This window comes from Chelonus insularis, unplaced genomic scaffold (assembly GCF_013357705.1).
Source record: "Chelonus insularis isolate UGA/USDA-ARS -01 unplaced genomic scaffold, ASM1335770v1 contig_94_pilon, whole genome shotgun sequence".
NCBI lineage: Eukaryota > Metazoa > Arthropoda > Insecta > Hymenoptera > Braconidae > Chelonus > Chelonus insularis.
In genome coordinates this window covers 960,709-977,860 of record NW_023276783.1, presented here as the reverse complement: position 1 = coordinate 977,860, position 17,152 = coordinate 960,709, and the positions used below count along the sequence as shown (strand labels likewise).

Sequence of the window (17,152 nt, the reverse complement as noted above, 5' to 3'; positions counted from 1 at the left end):
CGAGGTCTCGGTACAGAGCTTTCGATATTTCCGAGGGTTGTAGAATTGTAGATTGGCATCCCGTAGTTTACTCCGGTTGCGACGAAAAACAATACGGGTATTCTCGTTTTTTTTCCTTAAGCTTGAAAGCTTTCTTTCTATTCTTCAGTTCACTGTGTGCAGCGAATCTTATAATGGTCTGTGATTCTATGCGTAGGTTGATCTCTCTCGTCTGCAAAACAAGGAATCTCGATGAAAAAATAAATGTTGATTTGCATCGAATTTACCCTAGCATCTCGCGCGACATCAATTTCAGGGTTGAAGACTGTTTACAAGTCCGGAATACGTGCTCAAGTATTCGAACGAGCGTAAAGGATGTGACCTACATGAAATATCAAGGTTGTGTCGTGCTTAGCTTGCTCAAAAAATGTCTCTGGCACCATCTGGTACTTTCTACACATTCATATCCATATTCTACACATCTACACAATCAATAATCGATTTATGTTTCTTGCTTTTTGATGGTTTTCCAAATTGTCATTTCATTTTTCGTTGTTTACGATCGAAATTTCCATTATCGAAACACTTTTCTGCTGACATCTACTTATTTTTATTGAGAATAAAATTTCAATTGGATACACAAACTTGATCCAAGAACTGAACAGCATTCTATCGCTTAATCCGGACGATATTCGTTCGCTTCTTGGCGTGACGATACGAGAGGTGGGCGTGCAAAAGGAAAGAGCCAATGGCAATTTGCTCGTGCTGTTGCTTTTTCATTTCACGGCTTGGCGCGCCTTGCATTTTAATCAATGTTAACGTAACTTCAGGCAAACATCTGTACAGGTATGATATTCAATGGATTTCATTCACTTTTTTCTCGTATCGATCATTTCGCGTTTAATATATTTAAATTTTCTACACGCCCTTGCTATTGAATAACATTTTTCTCACATAAATTACCCAACTTTGAGGATAAAAGACGTCGAAGATATACATGCACTGTAAGTGCACATACTTTGATAAAATCTCAAAAGTCTTCAAGTTTTCTCATTTCTTAACAATGTGCGACCTGGAAAAAATTCCAAAAAGACACTCGGGCGACTTCTTTGGTCATGAAATAGAAAAGTAAACTCGCGCCTTGGATAGACGCCAGTTAAGAACTCTAATAGTTTCTTTGTCTAAAAAGAATCTGTTCCGGCTACGAATCTATAGACTGCACAGAACAAACTCAGAATAAGAAAACTGACAATTTTATTTTGCCAGTTACATCAGGCATTGTTTGGAGTAAAGGAAAAAATAAAAAAAATACTTGCAAAGGAGAGTGAGAAATAGAATTAATTTATTTAGATATTCATTTAGAGTTTCCATTTAATGAAACAAATTTTTATTAAAGACAAAATACCATTTTCAAATTTTTTCAAACAAATGCCAAAGCTTTTTCATGGAAATTTTAAATTAAATTTTCGTCTGAACTGTTTTTGAAGTTAATAAATAATTAAAAAGAATTCTTATTAGACTTTTCAAATTAATGTATAAAATTAATAAACTCTTTTTCTATCATCATATTCATAGTGAATAACATAAAAATAATTATTATATGATATTGATTTAAAGATATTAAATATTTCAATGGCGTCGGATAATTTCAAAGTTTATTGATATTATTCAATTTAATATAAATAACAAATAATTAAAAGTTCGTCAAATCATAAATCATTATTCAACATCATATTTTAATTATTTAATGATAAACTTTGTTCAGTGTCCAAGCTTTTAATTTCAACGTCACCCTAAATAAATAATGCAGCTTTTTTTATTTCTTTAAAAAGATTAAATCTGTCGACAATGTAAAATTTTCCAAGAAAAATAATCCATTTTAAAATTCTTAATTGAAACATACATCTACCTGATACCGTAAAATAACTCATTATTCATTTTTCCTTCAAAACTTGTAGATTTCCCAGATAATCTACTGGCCTACTAGAAAGATAATTATATGCTTTCGTTTGTCTTTCGATCAATATGTCAGATAACAGATGGGAAAAAAGATTTAGAAATTTCTAAAATGTATCTAAATATGTTTAAACAAATTAATTGCTATTATCAAATAATTTTGACGTTGGTCTTTTGATGTTCATATTAATCAGGCAATCATTTAATATTTGATGATCAAATATTCATAAACCAAATTTCTACAACATAAATTTAATGATAAAAAAAGAATTTGTTGGTAGTTAGCGGAACCGGACAGAGAATATTCAGTGTAGTTTAGTTGTTGACTTGCCAAATGATAGGCTACTCATGGCAACAGTGCTTTGCATAAACCACAGTGACACAGTTTGCTTTTGCAGAATCGATACCTTAGCACACGAATTCCATAGTCAGTATATTGCTGAGCCCAGGGTTTCGCGAACTCTCTAGTGCTTGACACTCTACAAGGGGTGCTTGTGCAGGGAAAGGGGATAGGTAACACGTTCTCGGTTATTTATGGTCCACTCTCTGTACAGAGGCAACTTGCATGCACACGCTTTGCGTTCGCAATCACTTTTATGCATTTATTGATATACATGTTTGATATAAATTCTATTATACCCTTATAAGTGGGTTACATCATCTACTAGGATAAAATGTTGAGATATAAATTTTTGTTAGAGTTCAAGCTCTACTAACCAACCAACCAACCAACCAACCAATGTTTGTTTTTTACTTTACTTCTAGGGTTTTACACGTTAGAGATTATTAATCCACTAATTGCAAGTTAATCCTTGCAAACTATAATCTCCCACTTAAATTGAAGTAGTAGGTAGGATAAACTGATTTTTTACAGAATGAATATTTTTTACTTTTAGCTGGAAATATTTAAATTGAAAGTTATTAATAGTCGGTGAATAACCACCATTTAGGAATTACAAGAATCGTGATAAAAAATTCACACGTTATGTAGGACGTATGATCTAAATTTGAAAAATTGCTTTGGATATTATTAGATTCAACGTTATATTCTTTTTCATAAACTGATGAAATAACTATATAAGTATTTTATCGGTGAAAAATAAAATTTTTCTTTAAACTTAGAGGTATATTTACAAATCGTATAAATTTTATGATGGTGGAAGTGTTCTGATAATGTTCAATTTATTAGAAAATTAATTTATTGAGGTAATCTAGGGTATGATTAGATACTAGAGTAAAAAATACAATTCTTTTTATACTGTAATGAGCTTAATGAATTTTTTCATAATAGAACAGAAACTTCAAGAATGATTTTTAGTGAATTCTTGAAAATTAAATTGATAGAATTTTCGTGAATTGCAAATAATCAAGTTAAAGTTGAATAAAATTCAATGAATTTTAATTAATTAAAAAAAATTTACATCGAAGAAAATTTCTTTTTTTACTTTAATGAACAGAATTTTTAATGTTAATAAAAAAAATAGGATTTTTGAAAGGGTGATTTTCCATTTATTCACAATAAAAAAACCAGTGTGGAATAGCCAAAAAAAATTTTTAATCTCGAAAAAAACATTATTAAAATGTACTTTTAATGAAAAACTTGATCAATTGATCGATAAAAAAAATAAATTTCACTTTAGAAATAATACGTCAGACAAACCTTTTGTAAACTCGATATTGCTTTCAATAAATAAAAAATTAAACCACTCCAAAGCTCAATCAATGTCTGTATCTTATAAAAATTCCATTTCAGGCGAGAAGTTCAAATACATCTGAACCCCCAGCAAAGTCGGAAGAGATTGTAGCCATTGATGTCTTGAGTAACGGGTGCGCACCAAAGCCAAGTCTTGCCCTGTGGGCATTATGGTTGTTTGCCAGGGTAAGAAAGCTGTGGGATTTTGGGCAGAACGTAAGGAGTGAGAGGATGGTCAAGAACATGGAAACAACGCTGCACATGAATGTAAGCATGCATGTATATAGGTTCTAAACCGGTGGTTAGATTCACGGGTTGGCAAGTCTAGTTTATAGCCGGAGGCTTCGAATCCTGTAGTAAAGCGAACGTAGCGTCCCAACAAGCTTCCATAAATTCATTAATCGCCCTGAGGCAACGAGGGTTGCATGAGACTTGCGCGAGTGAAGCAGCAGGAGAGAGAAAGCGCGCGGAAGAGTAACAGAATATGGAGAAACTGCGCGGGGGAGTAGTGTGCCTTAGTGGAATAGGGCTGCGAGATTTAAGCAAATTGCGATTACTCCGTTAGCTAAATAAGATTATTAACCAGCCGGTCTTATTTATGCCTCCGTACAGACCGTTAGTCAGACGAATGGGGATGTGAGAGGTAGAGAAAGGAGAGCAGGGTTTACTGTGGGTATGTGCGGCTATCGTATTACGCAATGGTCCAACCACACCTCTGCTATTCCTCGTTAGCGGACGCTGTTTATATTCATACGGTCTCCAAGCGCATAGATTTTAATTCACCGCTCGATTACGTCCATGCTATTTGCTTGAACAATGCTGAATCTTCATTATCAATTTGTGCCGATGGTTCAACATAACTTGCTGTTTCTAGATATTGCTGAGTTCATGATTCTCGTTTCGATGCTTTCTGCTTTCGAATAACACGGAATTAATAATTTAGAGCCCGCGTAAACTCTTTCCTCCTCCGTGTTCCAGGTAATAACTTACTTATCTATTCATTTACCTAGCGATGTTAAAACAGAAATAGATCATGAATCGTTGATACCGGAGTTGTGAGAGATGACTATGCCAAGTGATGTTATGATCCATTCATAGAGGTCGTTATGGTTCTGTTTTCAAGCACATTCAGATAAGTTTCAATATTAGCTTGATTCTTTTATAGCCTTAGTCATTTTAAAAACATTCAATCTGTGTGACACACTATTAAAGTGATGTTCAGGTTGATCCTTAAATGAATTTAAGCTGTAATAAAATTTAAAGATCAATCTTCGTATTTTTATCTGATCGAATACCATGATTGAAATGGATTTATTTTATGATTATATTTAACATAACGTATTTTTGTCACAGTTTTTTATTTTTATTATGAGCATTAAAAAAAAGTTATTCTCGTGTAATCCTCAGGAGATGGAAATAGTCTTGAAATCATGTTGGAATCTGTATTATTGTCATTTGAATTTGAGCACCTGTAGCGTATTATGAGGACATGAACATTTCGCTGTCGTCATTAAGGCTTGTCATAGTAAGGATGCTGCTTGACGAATGGTTTATGCTTTCAGAATCTGTGGTTTGAGTCTCCAACAATGGTCGATAACAATGCGGGGGCATGTACACTCCCCCTGTCTACCATATCGCGGAATCTTAAGGTATCTCAGATACGATCAATCCTCAGGATTGATTGTGTCTCTTGCTACTCATTCAAATCCCATGCTGATGTTTTTTTTTTTGTTCTGTTTTCATTGGGGACAATTCAAATGCTTTTAAGAAGACATGCATATAGATGGATATGTATGTATTTATAGTAGAAGGTCCATAAAAAATAATCCACCATCGTGCAATCCAAGACTTTATAATTCTCTTTATTCTCAAAATTGAAAATAAAATGCCACCAAGTCGCTAGATTATTCATATTGAGGGCGTTTCTCAGTCTATTTCTCTATAAATACTTGAATGGAGCGTTGAAATTCACCAAGTATGTTGTCAGAAGATGCAGTTAAAGAATTCACTGAGACATCCAATAGTTAATCCTGTCCTAGAAAGTATAAGGTCGACAAGGACCAGAACCGTTTGACATATTTTTAGGTTCTTTGTATTTTTGTTTGCGGCCACTCAAGCCCACTGCTTTCGTTTGTGTCTCTGGAATCTTTTTTTCTCTTTCTCTTATTTTAGTTTGTCTCCTGTTAGTTAGACATTTTCTTCCTTTTTTATCTTCTCATTCACTTTCTCAGTCTCTTTTCTAATCCATTGTTGCCCTTTAATGCCCAAGCCAAGAGTTCCCACAGCGCCAGTAAACGTCACCCCCCCTGTGTTCTTCAATGAAAAGTTGCATATACCTGGACCAGTCAGTGCGCCTGTTGCCCTACTGAAAACCATATTTTTCCTACTGACCTTTTTGATTTCTTATGTACTCGTTGAAAAATATTTTTTTTTGAGCAATTCTTTAGTTAACCTTAATTGAATTGTCACATTTTTGAATAGATTTTTCGTAAGAATGACATGCCAAAGTATGAAAAGCTGTGAACAAAAATCAGCTTGCTCTAGAAAAATACATTTTTTCAGTTACTGTTGGGGCGTTTTAGAATGTAAATTGAAAGATTGTTCAAATGGTTATGCGTTTTTGCTAAAATCTGGTGAAAAACTCAAAGTAATATAACGCCCGGAAGCTTGGCGCACTATTATTCTGACCCTACTCGTAAAAGTTAACAAAATTTTATGATCAGAGAAGAATTTTCAGCCACGATTTATGATGCGTCCTATAACAAACTGGAAAAAAGTGTTACTAAAACTTGACTGAATACATATATACTTGCTATAAAATTTGAAAATTAAAATCAAATTCGTGGAAAAACTCATCTCTTTTTAAATCGAAAATTTATTGTTCGTAAAACGAGATCTCATTTGTAGTAAGTTAATGACTCCTTTCAGGTTTCAGGAAGATAGAAAAAAAACAATCATTTCGTCACTTTTTTTTTGTCAATAATTCAATATGATAATAATTGGAAATATTTGTGCTAAGTCGTAGAGTTTCTTTATGGCAAAAAGCCAGAAAAATTTTTCTGCTTATACGATACTTTTCATCGATCTTTTATTTTTAATGGAAAGAATATATTCGTGACGTTGCTATGTATAGTATACAGTGTCAGCCATTTCTTGAAACTCGCGAGACTTTTTGGGGATGAGTAATGTACCCGAGGGTACAGATAACCCACGATTCCAACCGAATTTCATAACGTGACGCGCAATAACCGGTATGGCCTTCGGCACATGACTACCGGCACTTTCTTTTCTTTCAATAGTGTAGATTTGCTGAGAGGGATGCAACATCGCCGGCTCAGCAAAGAGCGTTCTTTGATACGTCTGTCTTGTCTCTTCAGTTTTCTCCTTTACGTCTCATCCCTACGCATCGCCCGAATCATTTCATAAACCTCGTAAAATCCACATTCATCCTTATTGCTATCTCACACCAGATCCTTCCCACGCACGTGATACGAATCCTCAATTTATTTTATTTTCAACCCTTCCACAACTGTAACTCAACATTGCCTTTCATCCTCTTGTGCCACCAAAGAAAAGAGAGACTGTGATAATTTCATTTTTTTCATCTCTTGAATAAACCATTTCTATGAGTAAATTCAAAAGTGGTTGATATGCGCGTCCAAGTGCAGATGTGCTGTCATTACTGAAGGGTGCTGGAGAATAACCAAGTGAGATAGGCCAGATTTAACGGCTATAGCTTCATCACCCGTTCAAGGTCCGTAAAAGCTTCCATTTCAAGTACGATACCACCAACTGGAAAAGTCGAGTAAGCAACCAACCAGCCGCATTTACTATGATGCTTTTGCTCAGATACTGGAAAGTATGTTAATGTTAGAGAGCTAGACGAGAGTTGAGGGAGGATGCAACGGTTGGTTGCTGTAATGAAATTAGGAAGCAACGGTTTGAGCATATGATATGAGCAAGAAAACCTACCGATCGAGAACACTTTCTATATTTTTTCTCTCATCCTACCGTATAATCGTGATATCTATTTTTACCTCAATGAATCGGATTTGAATTCGAGGATATTTGGTATAACTAGATTTGGAAAAAAGCACGAGTTTGTTTTATCGAATGCAGAAGGACTTGGTGCAGGAAAGAAAGATAACTAGACAAAGACTGGAATTGAGTTTGTCTGTACACAGTATGTTGGGTTTTGTTCGCGAGAAGAGTAAATGTTTGTCAGGAAAGTACAGGGAATATTGCTATCGCGTAATTCCGCGAAGCGAGAGATATTCGTTGGTTGTTGATGACGAAGAAATGGGAATGAATAAAACACGAGAAAGGGATAAAATTTGTCACGAGTGGCAAATTATCAAACAAATTAAATTGAGAATCAGGTCCTAAGCAAATACTTAATTAGTTGTCTATTATTTGCACGGTGGAGGAAGCAAAGATAGGAAGAAGATAGCAGGCTGGTAAGTGTCTACCGAGAATCACTGCTACCATAAGACCGTAACTATAAGCCCTATGGGATCTATTATAGGTTAATGTAGAGTCAGTTTGCTCTTGTATATCAAGTAGGTTACAACCAGTTACTCCTTCAACATAATATCATACTTACTATATACATATATTAATAAAAGAAAATCGATTATTCTAAAGTCTACAGGTGAAAAGATGAAAGAGTATCGATTATAATGATTTTATTATATCCGATTAACAAGTGACTATAGTTTAATAACGATGTACTCTTCACAATAACCTAGATGTTAATCAATTTTACCAAGAAACAGGATCAAATGACTTGATTTTTATTTATTTTTTCTCTTCTCGAACAATCCCATCGATCAATGTTGATGTTCACCCTGTTTATTTTCTCTTGTTCACGAACTACGAAGCTCTCAGGTTTGAGGACGAGATAGCGGAAATGGAGGATAATGTGAAGCAAGATGATGGGATCAACGGAGAGGAAATGTAACATTGGCACATAGACAAGAGACGGCATTACTATCCAAGCGTGAAGATGGTATAGGCTAAAAGTGACTTTTGGATCATATATAGACATGCTACTCGTCATTGTTGAATTCCCTGTACGCTGTTCTAGTTCGTATAATCATTTTCAAACCGATTTTCGTTCAGAGCGTGACGCCAGATGTCACAAGACCACACACTACTCGTGAATTAACGTAACTATGTGTGCACTCTCCTGGGACAGGTGACAAATAATATACCAGTGAGAAACGATCTGATGAATTCTAGGCTGGGCGGTATGTAGTAGATTTTTCAAGAAAGAACTTTGCCTCTAATTCAATTGACTGCATGCCGGGCGGGGTCCAGATGTAAAGTCCCACTTCTTTGCTACGCCCGAATGATATTAAAAAGCTTTAAAAGCGACCTCCGGCCGTGAAGATCCTTTGCCAATTCCTCTTGAGTCTTTTTGAAATTCTGTGTATTTCCTTTAGATAATAGAGGCAATTATTATCGTGGGAAATATGACTAATTGTTATCCTTTGTTGAAGTAGCTATGGAAATTTGAGATATAATTTGATTTCTTAGATAAATCTGTTCATAAAGGAAATTAAATTATCTTCTGAGATAAATAGAAAAGCTAATGACTCAATAGAAGAGATTTTTTTTTGAAGAATTTCCTGAAATTCATGAAGTCGATTAACGGTTTATTTAAATTTGGTTTGAATAAGTAAAATTTTTAAATAATTTTTATGAAAAATTTTGATTAATAAATTGATGTTTTTCGGTGTTTTTTTTTTTTATTTTATGAAAATAAGTACTTTAACACTTCTAATTGACATTTATGTAGTTTTGGTGATAAATTAAATAAAAGAACAGTTATTTAAATTTTAAAATTAAAATGTGAACAAATATTTCATTTCTAATTTTGTGTGAGTTATTTGAATAATTTCCATAAATGAAAAAAATGTAAATTAAATGGAAAAAAACCGATTGAAACAGCAGCAACAAGTAACAAATTTATCAAACATTTAAAAAAATCAAAGAATCAACGTCACACATAAATTACAACGTTATTCATGTAGGTTTGTGTATATACTTACGAAAATGTGAAGGTAAATATTTGTTCTTCTATTGACCCAGCTTAAAAATGAAGATACATTGATGTGCTACAAGTGACTGAGTACAGTAGTAACTTAAATAACAAATGGATTTTATCCATGATGTTTTTTATTATTTATACATAAGATGAGAAAATGGAATTACCAAGGTTTTAAAGAAGTGAAAAAGTACAAAAGTCTACATTCTATTCACTCGGTGAACAGCAATCTGCCCATATTCTCTGGAAAGTATCTCATAGTTTATGCTGGGTATGAGGTCGCAAAATGTGGTGTGTGTATGCACCACCCCGGGAAAAGAGAATATTAGAGAACGAGAAGCATCAAGAAAATAAAAAAGAAATGAACTCCATTTGCAAACAAATATGCTGTTGGGATATACTCAAGAGAGATGGTCCATGTGCTGCAAGTTACCTCCACACGATGAAATACACATATTATTTCATCTCACTTCCGGTCAGCAAGTATAATCTTTTTCATGTTGACAAACTGGATGTTTTCCGTATAATACAAATGGATTAATAGGATTAAAAATTCTAGGTAACTCAGCATATTCAGTTTTACATGTTTCAATAAATTTACATGGAGGTGGAATGATGAATTACAAATATAGAAATTATTTAACTCGTTACTAAACTATTTTTATTTCATCAACGAGCTTATAACACATTCAGATTAATCAAATTCATTCGTTCAATTTTCTTTATTATCATGAGATAAAGTTTGTTTCTATGATATATATATATTTCCATATTTTTTGTGTTAATATTTCATTTAGATCTTGAAAACTTTCAATTTGTATTATTAATGGAGTGGAAATGTTTTTTTTTTTTCAAAGTAATCCACTTGAGAATATGCTAAAAAATATCTCCTGACAATAAATGATAAATATTAAAAAATACTAAAATTGGTAATTGAGCTGGCAAAGATATGTAGTTGACCACGAGAGATGAAGCTTTGATCATTTGCAGAGAGTCTTGTCGAACATAGAATGTTGCCACTCAATATCAACAATATTCCCTCTTAAAAATCCTCTAGTTAAGAGGGATCAGTATACGAACAGTACATCAGTTGTAATTATTAAAATAACTTTGACTTTAAATATATAAAGTTTTACATTACTTGAAAGCTTATGACTAACAAGTAATAAATTCGATAAGTTGATTCCTTTTTTTATTCCTCAATGACCATTGAAATTACAATGGCATGAAATTAATTAAACTTGAAAATGGATATTTAGGTTGACATTATTGTGCTCTATAGTACATAGAGGTTTCAACTTTTGCGCTTTCACCCTCTCAATTTATCGAGAACCCTTTTGCAATATTGACCTGGTCTTCAAGTACAAACAAAGCTCCCGGTCTTTATTAAGGAATTTGGCACGGCTGGAGATATAAATCTGCGGTCACCCGGTTGGCAGGAATGCTAGGGGACTTACAGAAAATACTCCTGAGGCGTTTCATCTGGGTTCGCGAATGAAGCGGTGTAGTAGTAAAAAGTAATTGCTCTCGCCTGGTTTATTGCAACCAATATTGTTTGGCTTGGTAAGTGTCTTTGGAATAGTGTATATATAACGATTCCCAAGCAGCCAGTTTTGACCGCCAAAGGACTTGAAAATAGTTTGGTGATTGACTAGTGTACAAATCGTTTATAATAGCCAGAGACCTACCGCACGATTTTCATAAAAGTCACTATTTTCTTTATGTGCTTCCCTATTTGTACGAATCAGTTTCATTTCTTTTTTCTCAATATGTACTTTTGTAACGATTCATTGGGTCAAGCGTGACAGGTAGAAATAACATCGATGAGACACCTTCACATTATTTTCACTCTTTGCAAAGACATTCGCGTGTAACAAATCAGGTCGAAAGCAGAATACCAAGTTGATTCTCTCGTATCCTTTATGTTGTGAGCCCATCACCGACTACCTTTAGATGCTTTCTTCCCTTCCATTCAGTCCCCAATTAGTTCAGGAAAGCTGCAATCTTTAAGAGCAGACCCACGACTCTGACTTTTAGGTATCGACGATTGCCGACAAAACGATGAAGATTCCCAAACAGCGTAAAAGACATTGAGAAACTGAATGACATCTTCTGTCTCTTAAATAAAAGTCGTATTTTTTTTCGTGATTAAACGATTGTGTCGGCAGTTGAAAAGAAATATTACTGCTTTTATATAACTAATTTATATTTATTAAATTACTTTTTATTGTTATGAAAGACTAATGATTAATTGCATGATATTTTTAACGTGAGTCAAAAAATTAAATAAATAGTACATTTATGTGTGTGTGTGTGTGTGTGTGTGTGAATGAAAAGAACACACACGATGTGTATTAGTTAACACATGAAGCAATAATCTGACTGTGGGTAATCGGCTAATGTGCAGGGCTATAATCTATATGTGTTTATTGGCTAACGTACACAAGGGAAAATTCGTATCCATGTTTTGGCAAATATACACACACATGGTGTGTATGCATTCTAGTGAATTATATGTGTATTTTCGTAAAAATGTCCTTTTAATGTTTATTGAGGGAATATGCGGTTAATTCTCTTCGTAATTGTAACATGTAAATTAGTGAATAAAATGATGAAATTTGATTATTTATTAGGTTGTTGGAAAAGCTGATGCGATTATGATGTAATATTTCATTCGTTAAATTGGATGATAAATTTTTTTTTGTTGTCATTGATGTTTTATATTTTTATCCATTATAAATATCTTTAATAATATTATTCTTGATTTTACGCTATTTTTTAATTGCTCAATTTTGTATTCTTTTTAGATAGTTGCAATTTTAAAATAATTGATTAAAAAAAACCACTGCTAAAAATTATTTTTCAAAAAAAACATTTCAACATTCGAATAAGAAAATTTTTGTTATTGCAATTTTACAATTTAAAGTTCATTGAAAATTAAATACATAAATTTTTATTTGGTAATATTTTTTTTAGAGATTACTTAATTTACTTTTAACTAAAAATAAAATAATCTGCAGCATATAAAATCACTTGATGGCCATCAGCTGATTCCAAATTAATACATCAATATGCTGTTATTACAGTTTTAACAATGTTTCAATTTATTTTTCCAATTTTTTAACATATTTACCACGTAAGTATTATTACATAAAAAAAGCAAAATTGGAAAATTAATTGAAACAAAAATATATGAATAAATGAATAGAAAACTTGAAGCAATTACTAAAATCAGCGTACAACAAGAATGATTATTTAATCAGCGTGTAAAAGTCTTCATTTCTATAGTGATTAGATAGAGCAGTTGGAATACTAATAGTAAGTGTAGCTTTAGAACAGAAAGTAATTTCGTAAAGCGAGAAAACGTCGGAAGTAATTTAGCTGGACAAACGCGCAAGCTGCAGTGGTATTTAGAACGATAAAAGAGAGATGGAGCTTTACATCTAGAAGGCTATACACCGAGTAAAGGCCCATCAAGTGAGTTTCTACGGCGCTCGGGCAAAATGACAAATTGACGTGGATAGCAATAAGCTGACAAAATGAGGAGGCAATCAGGCTCGCCGCGGGAGATGCCACTACGGATCGAGTTCGCGAAATGACCTTGGGCTGTAGCAGGAGCGTCCTACAGTATCAGCACCAGTTTCGTATTATAGTAAGAAGTGTTGCTGCAGATGGAGGAAAGTTTATGTCAGATTTACTGAAGATACGATCACGAAGCTTTTATGATTAGACGTATTATTAATTAGATGATTCAACTAAAAGTCTTTGAGAATAAAGTGTATCGATCGGAGAAGACGTACAAATAAATTCAATTCTGTTAATAAGTCATTTTAACAACTAAAAATGAATGCTCTATAAACGGATTCTCATCATTCAGTAGTTCGTTCACCTTTTGCATGTAATACAGTGTAGATCGTCAATTCGTTCATCTTAGCTCTAAAAAATCTGGCTTCTCATTCTATATACTTACTCGTTTTTTCTTTATATTCTTGTGTAATTAAAACGTGTATGATGCTGGAAATCAATAGAATCCTATCATCAAAGTATTCTCACATGCTCATATAGTAATTAACTCCATTTTTGCTTGTCATCATTCAGGTGCTCTTTGAAGTTAGGAGTCGATTTGGGATTTTTTTTCATCTTTTTTACTTCTCAGTTTAAATTCATGAAAACCATCTGGTTAAAGAACTTTTCGTACTGGTGGTCTTTATTCGTTATATTGTCATTAACTATATCACATATATGTAATTAGTACCAATAATTTAAAATTCTCGGGTGTCAAGTTCACCGCTAGGTTTCGTTTCATGTGTCAAAAAATCCAAGACACATGTTCCTTTTTAAAAGTGCCGACTCATGGCATCTCTTCTTTTACTCTTTCATTCTTTATATATTGGCGCTACTTCTCTCTGTGCTTCTTTTCTTCCTGATTCGTTGTGAGTCTTCGTCCATTTTAACCCGTCACATCTTGCCGTACTATGGATGAAAAGCAAGATGATTACACTAACTGTTCATGTGCGGGATAAAGTGAGAGAAAGGAAAAAAAATGAATGGCCAAAAACTCGACACTAGGGTGAGATATACTCGTGTCAGGGTGTTTGTCTAATTAACTACACTAATGTTTCGTTACTTGCCACGTGATAAATGTGCATCGCAGGCCTCTCATTCTTCTTCCTCACTTAGTTCACTTTTTTAAACGAAAATCGAAAGCGAAAGGGGATCTTCCGGTTATAGGGCTCAAAGCTAGAGAAAGAAGGAAGAAAATAAGGGACATCGTAACGAGATCTGTGAACGTAAATACTCGTCCGGAGTTAGTCGTCTGGTGGTGTCACTACAAATGATCTTGTCAGTTGTACATTTTTTAACTCCTTCTTCACCACATTTTTTCCACTCTGTAGCTGGTGTGCCCTCACACATGTGCAGTCGTTTATTTTTTTCTCATTTTTTTCCCTCTATCCTCTCAATGGTTATATATTCAAAGCTTGTATCATTGATACCTTATACATTCGCCAAGTAATAGCAATACTATTGGATTTTCACCGAAAAAACATACACACAAGTACGAATTTTATGCAAAGTTATCGATTTTCACAATAATCCAAGCACAGTGAGGAAGGATCATGGATTAATCGCTTTTGAAGCACGCGCAAAAATCCCACGTTGAATGAAAATCCGATCAGCTTCGACCATACCCGTTAAATGGATCCCGCGTGATAGCTGTAACTGACGATCAATTGCGCTCCTATTATCCATTCAGTTTCTTTCATGTCTCATGTTCTTTGCATTTAAAATAACAGTCATTGAATTTTATTTTCGGTTATATACACTCATTAAAATTTTAAATTGCTCCAGCGTTGAGAATAAAAAACGTCTATTTTTATATTCTAACACATTAAAGAAATGTCACGATGAAATTAACATTTTAATTCTTTTTTAACGAAAAAAAATTCAATTATAACCAAGTGCTTGCTTGCTTGGTGCTAGGAACTAATAAATCTTCTGAGAAAGGGAGTAATTCAAGTTACCGTATCTTCTAGTTTCCAGTTAGCGTCTGGATTAGCTTGAAGTATCTACGGTAGATCCAGTGTCTAATCGTGGCATCAGCGATGCGGGCCAACCCATAAATATACACTTGGGTCCTCAACCCCGGACTTAAATCCACGAAGGAGAGCTTTCGAGTGGTTGATTTGTCAAAACCTCACAAACTATTGGTTACGTAATTGAAGAATGAGCACGAGCATTGGAGATTATCACCGGATAAGTGGATCAAGGAGGTACAAACAATGTCAATGAGTGAAGATAAAAGGATGATGACATCGAGTCAGCTGTTGTTGTTGGTAATGTATAGACTTGGCTTATTTATTAACTTATAAACAGGCAGTTAATTTTATATATAGCTTCCCCTATTTTAATGCATGATATATGAAGTGTTTTTGGTATATAATTACTTCAAGACAATTCTATTTAAAATCTTTGACAATACTCTCTAGTAGTCTCGTCTGTCTGCGGTCTAACCGCGAAATATACCCCTCAACGAACTTGTCTGTTATTAATTTGGCAGGTGGCACAGGTGTCGGTTAGCAGAAACAGTTCAGATAAATATAACCGCACGTCGAATCTTGGTCGGAAAATATATAATAGCTATTTGTTAACTTTTATACTCACGTTGAGAAAAAATTTAAGTCCATTTTTCAGCTATTTTATGATTGAAAGATAAACTAATATTTTACAAGTAAAATTAACTGAAATAATATTACCACATGCTTCGAAGAAAAACTCCTTTCTTTAACAGATATTAATGATTTGAAGAAAAAAACTATCCTCAGAATAATTTATTTTAAATAAAAATATTAATATTAATAATAATATTAATGACGAATATATTAATGAAGTTTATGTCTAATGTACATCTGATGGTAGATAAAGAATAAAAATTAAGCGATTGAAAAATTAGGGAGACAGTTGTCATAAAAATAAACAGCAACTTTTGTCGGGCTTTGTGATAAGCCAACTGCTTTAATATCTGATGTTTTAATAAATCGGGATATTTCCATATTTATAGTTGGTGGAACATATAGATAGCGCGGGATTTTGTTTGGATGTAATTTTAGTTATAATTTTGAGCTTGTTATCTTATGACATGTCAAGAGTGGCAGGTAAAAAATATAGTACGCTGGTGCTAATTGGATGAATATAAAAGTTAAAAATAACGAATGCTCTTTATAATTCTTGGGAGCATAGCCAGCGAGGCAATTCCACACCTTGACCACTTCGCATGCCGACACGATGTCTACATGCCTTTAGTAAAGAGCCGAGATGAGAGTTAGGATCAGAGAGCTGGCAGGTAGATATTCGGGTGGTCGTATATCAGAGAACGTTGCCATGAGGACAAGAATGTTAGCGAGAGCTAAATTACACAATAAACGGAACGCATTTGGGAATCGAAAAAGCAAAATCTCGTCGTCACGTCATCTTTTTATAGTCTTTTATTTACAGAAGTTGTTTCAAACTATCTCTTCGATCATTTAAAAATTCACACATGGACTTTCTACCAAATGAAATTTTATGACACTAAATACTACAATATGAGATTTAAGAATAATAAAATCCCACGACTTGTGTGTTTTGCTGAATTTATATTCATCGAAATGGTTGGGAAAGCAACGCCAAATTGAACTGGACAGCCATCTAAATTCATATCCACTATTGGCCAACTGATGAGAATGCTCATAAATATTGAAAGTTATAAATAATAATTTAAGGGCAGCAGCATTGTGAAGGTATACAACTCTCCAAGTGCATTCGTCTGGAGTCATCTAAAGTGAGTTAAGAGATGGTGAAGGAAGAGCAGCCTAACTAGTGTACAAATAAATTTAACTCTAACGATTCAGAGGCGTCTTTGTGACTTACGGGGCGTATACAGGTTTGTTAGGGCGGATTATTTTTTACGATAACACACTGGGAGTTTTTATAAAATG

The 17,152-nt window shown here is 33.7% G+C and overlaps 1 long non-coding RNA gene across 1 annotated transcript in view; it reads left to right on the top strand.

The window, feature by feature from the left end:
- The window catches only part of LOC118073019 (uncharacterized), a 32,078-nt gene that overhangs the window by 2,139 nt on the left and 12,787 nt on the right, over positions 1-17,152 (top strand). Inside the window, exons 2-3 of the long non-coding RNA XR_004691057.1 lie at positions 3,689-3,895; positions 15,212-15,511. This is a non-coding gene — a long non-coding RNA (uncharacterized lncRNA). The remainder of the gene's footprint in view (positions 1-3,688; positions 3,896-15,211; positions 15,512-17,152) is intronic.